Here is a 10,787-nt window from a genome sequence, read left to right on the forward strand (position 1 = left end):
TACCAAACATAAGCATGTCAAGTTCTGTAATTTATTACCTACCTATCCAATATTTTCACAAGTTAACTTTTTTATTCCTTTTTCTCTCTTTCATTCTTGAGCATTTGCTCAATTCTCACAAATCATTAATGAATTTATTCAGACCTCAAATGAAGCAAAAGTTAATATTGTCACCACGATTGCAAAGCCCAATGTTCTGACTAATATGTCTGCCAATTTCCGTACAATGTCACATGTCAGGTTTTGCTTCAAATTAAAAATAAATAAAATAATAAAATAAAATAATAAATGACTATCTTCCCACCTGAAAGTAATCCTGGGCCACTACTGCAATCAGATTTGCTATTTTTCCAAAAGGGATTTTTATATGAATTTAGGAGACAAATACCCTGTCTTCCTCTCACTTTCATCTACAAATTTCTGTGTACTTTGCAAAGCAAATTCCCTTTAAAAAATCCTGTTATCTTATCTTCTTAATCTGTCTCATTTTATTATTTTTCACTTTTCCAAATTTCCCAGACCCTCACTTATTCCTTAATTGAGAATATGTTAAAACAGTGAATGGGGGCGAGAAAGAAAAACAGGTGGGGAAAAAGAAAAAATAAATTAGGTTGGCAATCCAAAACTGTGACTAACTATCTAGAAGAGTTCATATGGGTCATGCCACAATTCTTTCATGCATAAATACTTTTTCACATTCTCTGCCATCTGAAGTAATCTAAAAATGTTTTGTGGTTATGTGAGATTCTTTGGAAGAAAAAATTGGGGTGTGTTAAATGTAGAGAGAAAAAAGGTGCCAATGGTGCACTGAGTTGTAATAGATCAGGAATTTGGGACCACTTCAAAACCATTTCTTCTAATGATATGAGATGAAAAGAGGCTCAAACTTAAAATTGTTGTGATTTACTACAGTATAGCTGGGCCAAAAAGGGGTGGTGGGGGTGAAAGGTGTAACTTTCTTAATTTAATTTAGCCCTGAGTGGCATTCAAGATAGTTATCTCAAACTACACCAGAGACTAATAATTACAACAAATACATGCATATACAGCTGAGATAAATAAAAACAGCTGTGGATGCATCTGAATGTGCAAAAATAATAGAGCTGTCACCTGTGTCTATTTTAAATTAAAGCTTTGCTAAATGCAGTCCTTTGTAATTCTGTGCCAAGTGGTACTTTCAGGGCACATGTTGGAGAGACAACAGTGAAATGTTTAATCCACACTCAAGACTAGTGATAACTTGTAGGTTTGCCCCAATTTCCTCCCCTGTGCAGCTTAAAGGGAACCATTGATTTCTGCCAACTGACAAGCAGTCAAGCATAAAAAACTAGTAGCAGACATACCCATGGAGTAATTTCTTCTAATTCTCTCTTCAGGGTTTTTTCTTTAAGGAAACCATTGATTCTGACTTGTTCAGGTGGATTTTCCAAAGTGATCTCTTAAAAAAAATTATATTTTAGACTATCTAAGATAAGGAATCCAAAATAAATTGCATGAAACTAGGTGGAACAAATCAAACTTCTCAAGTTTTCCAGGCAGAAATTTGCCTTGGGTTTTATTTTGTTTAAAGAGGTTTAGGATAAATGGAGGGCAGGGAAAAAAAGTATAGAAAAAAGCATCCTTATATCTAATTTATCAACTAAGAATGATTTTAATTTAAGTATATGGTAAAAATAAACCTAAGTAATAAATATAACTAACTCTATTTTTACATTTGATGCTTCAAAGGAAAACAATCAAAAGCAAATAGTTACAAGAAATTCAGTATTTGTACAATCATAGAGAAACTCTGTAAGGGACATTAAAAAAAGGTAAGTCTCTAGGAAGAGAAAAAAGATTTTAAAATAATATTAACAAATAAAATACTATATTCACCCATATGAGCCTCTGAGATATAAATAAATGCTCCACTTAAAAAATTAAAGAAGAAGATTTTAGTTTTATAGATTTTGTAATTTCTTGATTCTTTTCCTTCATACCTATACAAGAAATGTCAAAAGACTGCTTTAGCCAATAAATGCAATTGAGTTTGCTCAGGAAATGGAAAGCAGACTATGAACTAATGTGAAATGGAACCTGGCTAATAACAGGTCGAAAGCAAATGGCATAAAAATGCTAGCTTATTTACAATATTTCTCTCTTACCTATAAAATTACTAAGACACTTGTATTAACAATAGCCACAATTTATTGAGCACTTACTGTATGCCATGCATTATAAGTGACTGCTTGACCGATTCCTCACAATAATCTTATAACATAAAGTACTGTTCTTTTTCCCATCGTACAAAGAAACTGAAGGATAGAAAAGTAACATACCTTGTTCAATGTAATACAGCTAGTAAGTATGGTGGCACTTGGATGTAAACCACCATATATTCTGATTCCTGCTGCCACATTTAAGCATCGGAGCAGCAGCCTCAATGTGTGGTCCTTGGGTCAACAGCATCAGCATCCTTTGGGAAATTTTAAGAAGATTAAATTCTGGGACTGTCCTGCAAATCTACTGAATCAGAAACTCTGGGGTGAAATCTAGGAAACACTCCAAGTGATTCTGATGCACCTGAGAACTGCCCTAAATTTCACCATCACCAAGTATAGCCTAAAGAGGGAAGTATTCACTTGATCAACTGAAATGGCCCCTTCTAAATGTATAATGCAATTTCACTGTGCCTATTGGCCAGTTGTTATAATTCTTATCCCACTGAATTAACAATTATCATTGTTTGCAGTGACATGGTTAGAAAGGAAAGAATGTGAACCTTCAGAGAGCACAAAAAATAGGTGAAATAAATAACAAAGTAATCAAACGTATGTATTTGAAAATGTACTTTTTTCTGCGATTTTATCATTCTAGATTAATCACACACTCCAGGATATTTGTCAAGTTGCCAAAATTTGTTAAATACCCATTGTTTAGTGACAGTGTACATAATAAAGGAGAAGATAACTTTCCTGGAAAAATATTATGCATGTAAAATAAATGGAAAGTACGCCTGAATTAACAAACTGACTTCAAATGCTCTAAGAATTTAGAAAGTGACTGTGAGATGGGAAATTAACTCAAGACATACAGACCTTCATGTAAGCCATTATCAAATAAATTAATCTGTTGATTTATACATCTCCTCCTCCAAGCAGAAAACTTCTTTGGAATGATGACCATGCCTCATTTAACCAATTTGTATCTTGGTGCCCAGCACAGAACCTGGAACACAGGCCATCAGTAAATGACTTCAAAGATGTTGCTGTAGCCCATACAGCTCTGGGCTCTGAAAAAGGCACTTGAGCAAAAGCAGGGACGAACCCCCCCACCCTGCCCCCACCATGTTAGAAAAAGGCCATGTAAGCACATAGCTCTGGATTAGTATCCAAAATTCATGGGTCTTGCTGAACCTCAATTAAGTGGGTTAGAGAAACATTCCAAACAGTTTCTGGAATATAATACCTTCTAAAATAATCTGAATTCCTGACACTATGCCTTTGTATTGTAATAATATTAACCCTAAGAACACCACAGATCAGGAAAAATATGCCAAGTTTTTTATACACAAGCATACCTCAGAAATGTTGTGTGTTTGGTTCCATATCCTCAATAAGGTGAATATAGAAATAAAGCAAGTCAAACGATGTTTTTGGTCTCCCATTACATACAAAAGTTATGTTTATACTATCCTACGGTCTAGTAAGTGTTCAGTAGCATTATATCTTAAAAAAAGAAAATGTACATTAAAAATGACATTATTGCTAAAAAATGCTGGCCATTTCTGAGGCTTTAGTGAGTCATACTCTTTTTGCTGTTGGACGGTTTTGCCTTGATGTTGATGGCAGCTGACTGATCAAGGTGTTGGCTGATGAAGATTGGGGAAGCAGCGGCAATTTCTTAAAATAAGACAACAAAAAAGTTTGCCTTATCTATTGACTCTTCATAAAAGATTGTCCTGGAGCATGCAATGCTGTTTGATAGCATTTTACCCACAGTAGAGCATCTTTCAAATTGGAGTCAATCTTCTAAAAGTCCTGCCACTGCTTTATCAAATGAGTTTATGAAATACTCTAGGTCTTTTGTTGCCATTTCAACAGTGTTCATAGCACCTTTACAAGGAGTAGAGTCCATCTCAAGAAACTACTTTCTTGGCTCATCTATAAGAAGCAACTCCTAATCTGTCCAAGTTTTATCATGATTGCAGCAATTCACTCACATCATTGGGCTCCACCTCTAATTCTAGTCCTCTTGTTCTTTCTACCTAATCTTCAGTGGCTTCCTCCACTGAAATCTCAAACCCTTTAAAGTTTCAAGAGGGTGGAATCAACTTCATCCAAACTCCTGTTATGGGTGATATCCTGGCCTCTTCCCATAAATCAGAAATGTTCTTATTGGAATCTGGAATGGTGAATGCTTTCCAAAAGTTTTCTGTTTACTTTTCCCAGATCCATTAGAGGAACCACTATCCATAGGAGCTATAGCTTTATGGTATGTACTTTTTTTTTTTAATAATTATAAGACCTGAATGTTGAAATGACTCTTTGGTCCATGAGCTGCAGAATAGATGTGTTATAAGCATGAAAACAACATTAATCTTGTACATTTCCATCAGAGTTTTTGGGTGGCCTGATGCATGTTAATGAGCAGCAATATTTTGAAAGGAATATTTTTTTCCTAACCGTAAGCCTCAACAGTGGACTTCAAATATTCAGTAAACCATGCTGTAAACAGGTATATGGTCATCCAGGCTTTGTTGTTCTATTTGTAGTGCATGGACAGAGTAAATTTAGCATAATTTTTAAGGGTCCTAGGATTTTCAGAGTGGTGAGAACTGGCTTCTAATTAAAGGTATCAGCATTATCCCCTAACAAGAGAGTCAGCTTGCCCTTCGAAACTTTGAAGCCATGCATTGATTTCTCTCTAGCTATGAAAGTCATAGATGGCATCATCTTCCAATACATATAAGGCAGTTTATTCTACAGTGAAAATCTGTTTTGTACAGCTACCTTCATCAGTTATCTTAATTAGATCTTCTGGATAATTTGCTGCAGCTTCTACATCAGCCTTGTTGCTAAATCTTGCAGTTTTATGTTATGGAGACAGCATCTTTCCTTAAACCTCATGAACCAGTGTCTGCTTACTCAAACTTTCCTCTGCAGCTGTCTTATGCCTCTCAGTCTTTATAGAATTGAAAAGAGTTAGAGCCTGGCTCTGGACTAGGTTTTGGCTTGAGGTAGTGTTGTGGCTGGTTTGATCTTCTAGCGAGATCACTATAGCTTTCTCCATATCAGCAATAAGTCTATTTCACTTTCTTATCATTCATGTGTTCACTGGAATAGCACTTTTAATTTCCTTCAAGAACTTTTCCTTTGCTTTCACCACGTGGTTAAAGGTTTGGCACAAGAGACCTAGCTTCATCCCTCCTTGGCTTTCAACATCCCTCCTTCACTAAAGCTTAATCATTTCTAGCTTTTGATTTACAGTGAGAGACATGAAACTCTTTCTTTCACTTGCACACTTAGAGGCCATTGTTGGGATATTAACTGACTTAATTTCGATATTATTGTTTCCCAGGGAATAGAGAAGTTCTAGAAGGAGTGAGATAGGGAACAGATGATTTGTGGAGCAGTCAGAACACACATGACATTTATTAAGTACACCCTCTTATATGGATGCAGTTTGTGGTGTTCAAAAACAAGTACCATAAGGTGGTATGACTGTGGCTCAGTGGTAGAATTATCACCTGCCATGCAGGAGATCCGGGTTTGATTCCTGGTGCCTGCCCATGACAAATAAACAAACAAAAATTACCGTAATAACAACAAAGATCACTGATTACAGATCACCATGACAGATATGACAGTCATGAAAAAGTTTGAAGTTTTCTGAGAATTACCAAAAATTACCAAAGCATGAAGTGAGCACATGCTGCTGGAGAAATGGAACCAATTGACTTGCTCAAGGGTTTTCCACAAACCATCAATTTGTAAAACAAACAAACAAACAAAAACGCATATCTGCAAAGTGCAATAAAGCAGTGCACGATAAAACGAAGCATGCCTTTACAAAGTGTTAAATTCTGTTAACTACTTAAATCAGCACATATTGACTTCAAAAGTTATTATGTGGGGAAACTATATCAGCAAGATTAAGTAATTTATTTGCCCAAGTTTTCCTAGTTATCCTCCTGGATGTGATTTCAATCCTGGTTTTCTTTTAAATTCCATATATTCTGTCTCTCTGCCTCAAGATGATGAGGCCATCAGTTTGCCTATTCTTGGGTCCATTAGGTCAGTAGCCATTTATTTAATGTCCTGGGGGCTGGTTTGATTTGTGAAATTGGTTCAGCTGGTGATAGTAAAAAGAGGGATGCATTTGAAGTAATACCCAAGTTCTAATGATGAATAATATCCTCTACTAATTAACCTCTCCAATTTTGTTCCTATAAGAAACTGGACTTCTTCGAGAGATTAATTTTTTTAATGCTTTAAAAATATATAAATGGACTTTTAAAGATTGGACTCAAAATGAAAAAAATAAACTATAACCTTTAGGATTGATTTTTAGGTAATTTATACAGATCAGTTATGAGAAAGGCAATAGATATTATAACATTAAATGTCTATATGTGGTGAATAGAACAAATCTTTGAAGTGTTGTCATCTTAAAATTAAAAATGATATAAGCAAAAAATAGAATAATCTTGATGTCTTTAGAACTACAAAGAAAAGTATTACTCTGTAATACATGTTTGTTTTTGTGTTTTTTATTTAAAAAATTTTGTTGGGGGCCATAGCTCTATTACATCAGTTAGAAATAGATTTTCTCTTGTTTTCAGTTGAAACAACTTTTGGACAAAAAAATGTTTCATTACTACTAATTTTATCAAAATTCTAGGGAAGTTGTATAAGATAAAAACACAGGCCCATTTTTAGAAGAAGTGGGAATGTGGTTTAAACTTAAAATCCAATTCCACTTCTTAGGGTTGTGTTTCCTCGGTAAATTCCTTTATGTGTCTCTGACTCTCAATTTCCACATTGATAGAATGGAAAACATATCCAGGGCTGCCTGGAGCAGTTGTTCTCAAACATTGCTGCACTTAAGATTCACCGGGGGCGATTTTTAATCCCTGATGCCCAAAGAACACCCCAAATCAATCAAAAGAGAATCTCTACAGATGGGACCTGGCATCTGGTCTCGTTCTTTTGTAAAAGTGGGTGCCTTTGGAATCTCCTGAGAATTTACTAATGCTTAGGTCTCAGGTGGAAAATGTGAAGTCCACTGATTAGGACAGTTTGTTCTCCAAAACTTTAATGTGCATTAGGATCATGAGGAAATTTTGTTAAAATGCAGGTTCTAATTCAGCAGGTCCAGGTGGGGCCTGAGAATGTGTATTTCTACCTGTGCATATGAGGTTGATGCTGCTGGTTCCCAGTCCACACTTTTGAGTATCAGGCCTTTTGAGCAACAGCCTCCCAGCTGGTTGCAGAAGTGCAGAAGTACCGATCCCTTCATTCTTTGCTTTTACTCCTTGTGCTGGCTTGAAAAGATTTATATACCCTAGAAAAGCCATGACTAAATTCTAATCCAATCTAGAGGGAGTAACCATTTCTTTTAAACCCTATCTAGCACTGTATGTTGGAAACTTGACTAGATTATCTCTGTGGAGATGTGTCTCCACCCATTCTATGTGGGTCTTGATTAGTTTCCTAGAATCCTTTAAAAGAGAAAGCATTTTAGAGAAAGGTACAGAAGGACAGAGCCACAAGGCTGAGAGAACTAGAGTCCACCTACCAGTGAGCTTTGGACTTGAAGAAGGAGAATGCCCCTGCAGGAGCTTCATAAAGCAGGAAGCCTGGAGAGGAAGCTAGTGGACACTATGTTCACCATGTGCCTTTCCACTTGAGAGAGAAACCCTGAACTTCTTCAGCCTTCTTGAATCAAGGTATCTTTCCAGGGATGCCTTAGACTGGACATTTCTATAGAATTGCTTCAATCAGGACATTTTCATAGCCTTAGAACTAGAAATTAGAAACTTATTAAACTCCCCCTTTTAAAAAAGCCATTCCATTTCTGGTGTATTACATTCCAGCAGCTAGCAAACTAGAACACCTCTCAGCTATAAGCTCAGACATGTTGACTCCAGGGTGTTATGCCAGCCTTAGTACATATTCCACAGGTACCCTGGTAAAAGGAACTTTAGAAAGCCCTAATTTAGATGTTTAAATTAAGTATGTGAAATGCCTAACATAGTTACTATCATCTAGCAGTTGTTCGATAATTGTTCATTGACACCCGTCAAAGTTTCTCCCTTCAAAATGCAGCTGCAATAATCACCTCTTTCTTTTCAACCCTGGATCTTACACATCTCCAATTCATCTCAACATTTAGTGCGTAATTAGGTTTTCTTTAAAGTTCTGAGAAGAACTTTCCTGTGCTTACTGTTCTCAGAAAATGTGTGACTACAGTAACCTTAAGGATGTTGGGGCTATCTGGGCATATCCTGAAATTAAACTTTTATTAAAACCTCTCTAACCAAGAGATTTTCAATGATCAGCATAAATTCCAAACTACAGCCTGAAAATTACACCTGCTACAGTAGCTCCCTGAGACGTGTAAATTCTGAAATTTCCTAGAGGACCTTAGAATTAAAAAGGAATAGCTCAAATAATCTTGAGATATGCCTGCAACAGCTCTATCACTGCCCAGCTCTGTGCCTTGATATAAATTACACAATTTTTTGGGCTCTCACTTATCCCATTTGTAAAATGAAAGTAATAATACCTTCACTGAGTAATATATAGGAACAGTGTGGGTACATAATAGTCATATTAAATCTGAAAATTAAAGAGGGCTGCATAGTAATAAATTGTCATTGTTATTATATATATTATTTATACACAAGCAGAATGCAATCAGCATGGTATTTAAATTAGTTTCTTCTTGTTGCTAAATATATTCCTAGAACTATTTTGCACAAAAACTACTGTTACAAGATAAATGAAGATTGCATTTTAGGCCAATTTTCACCCTGAATTGTGAAGTAATATGTTTTAATTTAGGTTTTGTGATTAACTTTTGCTCATCACAAATAACGCATTTGTTGACAGATTAACCAGAATGCTATTATTTTAATGTAAACTTTACCTGATAGTTACTGAGCATTTGAATGCACCGATTAAAACTGCAAGATATAGGCTATCTTTCCTGTTTGAAATAGAGATATTTTACATTGTCATTCATTTAAGATATACAAATGAGTCACACTTCCAGAAAATTTCTAAACGAACTGAATGTAGGTGGAAAGAATTAATTTTATGGTGATTAAGTAGAGTAACTAAATTATTAACCTTTTGAAGAAATACAAATACAATGCCTTTTTTTCTTGTATCAAATTTTTTGAAACAAATTTCAAAATGAATCCAAGAATCCATTTTGACACAAGGATCTCACTCAGGGTAAAGCAATTTTTTAAAAACATTGCAATGATTGCAATGTCACATTTCTCCCTCCATTTCATATAGTGTCTTGCTACTCATATCTCTACAGCACCAATCCAATACTCATGCATGCATCATAGTATCAATGATATGCTAATATCGAGGAGTCTTGGTAGCTTATAATTTTCATCAGTCTAAATAAATCCAACTGAAAATAATTATTTTTTTTTTAAGTGGGGGCATGCTTTACAAATAAAAATCCCATGGAATCCCCCTTATTTTCCCCTTTCCTACTTGGAGCTTTTGAATTTCAACAATCTCTCTCCAAAAGCTGACTCAGTTGGAAAATAAACTCATCTGACAATTCTTAGGAGTCCTGTCCTTTGAGACTTAGTTAACAGGGCTGGAACATATGTTTGAATGATGCATCAGATGCACATGATGTCCTCGGAATCTCCTCTGAAACAAGACCCGTTAAAATGAAGTAACTATTCAAATTTCCAGGAATGTGGAAGAGACAGGAGGATACACTTAACAGACAAAACTCAGTTTTCTGAGAAGTCATTTTTTGCTTGGCATTTGTGAGCATTGGGCTTCTTCAGCTCTCAGTTGTGAAACTTTTTCCTTTCACCTGTGGCTATGCATACACTTGGTCTATAAATTAAGAAACCACAAGACTTTCTCCTGCGATTTTCATTGGCAGGAAGAATATATGGTCACTCTCTGCATCTGGACCTGCACACCCACCTCCCACTGTAGAAGCCCCGTACAGTTGGGGCAAAGGCATATGCCCTCGGCTCTGCCAATCAGCTGTCCCCATCAGTAGTGAGGCAAGGAAGCAGGGACCTCAGATACCTCCACTGGGAGATGGCAGTTCTCAGGAAGCAGCACCAGTAATGGTTCAGCAGCAGCTGCACTGGGGCCCTGACTTTTCTGGGGTTGAAGTTTGGGCTGGCCGGATCCTACTTCTGGTCTACACTTCTCCTTGCTTAAGTGCAGAATTCGGTTGTCTGGTCTTTCTGGAGATTTGTGAAATCCCCAATACCCTTTCATCAAAATCCTTCCCCACTGAAATGGGCTGGAAATGGCTTTTAATATTAGTAAGTAAGAATGTTCTTACATAGATCTAAAAATCATTCTTCAAAAGCTATACCCAAGGGGTGCCTTTCACTTGTATCCCCAAGTTCTGGGGCATGTGTACAAATCAAATTGAAGTATTATATTTCAATGAGTCAGCAGAGGAAGGAGATTTCTGCATCCTCTGCAACTTTCACTTTCATGGGAAATTGTTTTCTGTAATTCCTCTTCACGTGCTGTGTCAGACAGAATGCCAGGCACATAGTAATAGCTGATTAAATGTTA

The sequence above is a fragment of the Tamandua tetradactyla genome, chromosome 4 (genome assembly GCF_023851605.1).
Source record: "Tamandua tetradactyla isolate mTamTet1 chromosome 4, mTamTet1.pri, whole genome shotgun sequence".
In the NCBI taxonomy this organism is placed as follows: domain Eukaryota; kingdom Metazoa; phylum Chordata; class Mammalia; order Pilosa; family Myrmecophagidae; genus Tamandua; species Tamandua tetradactyla.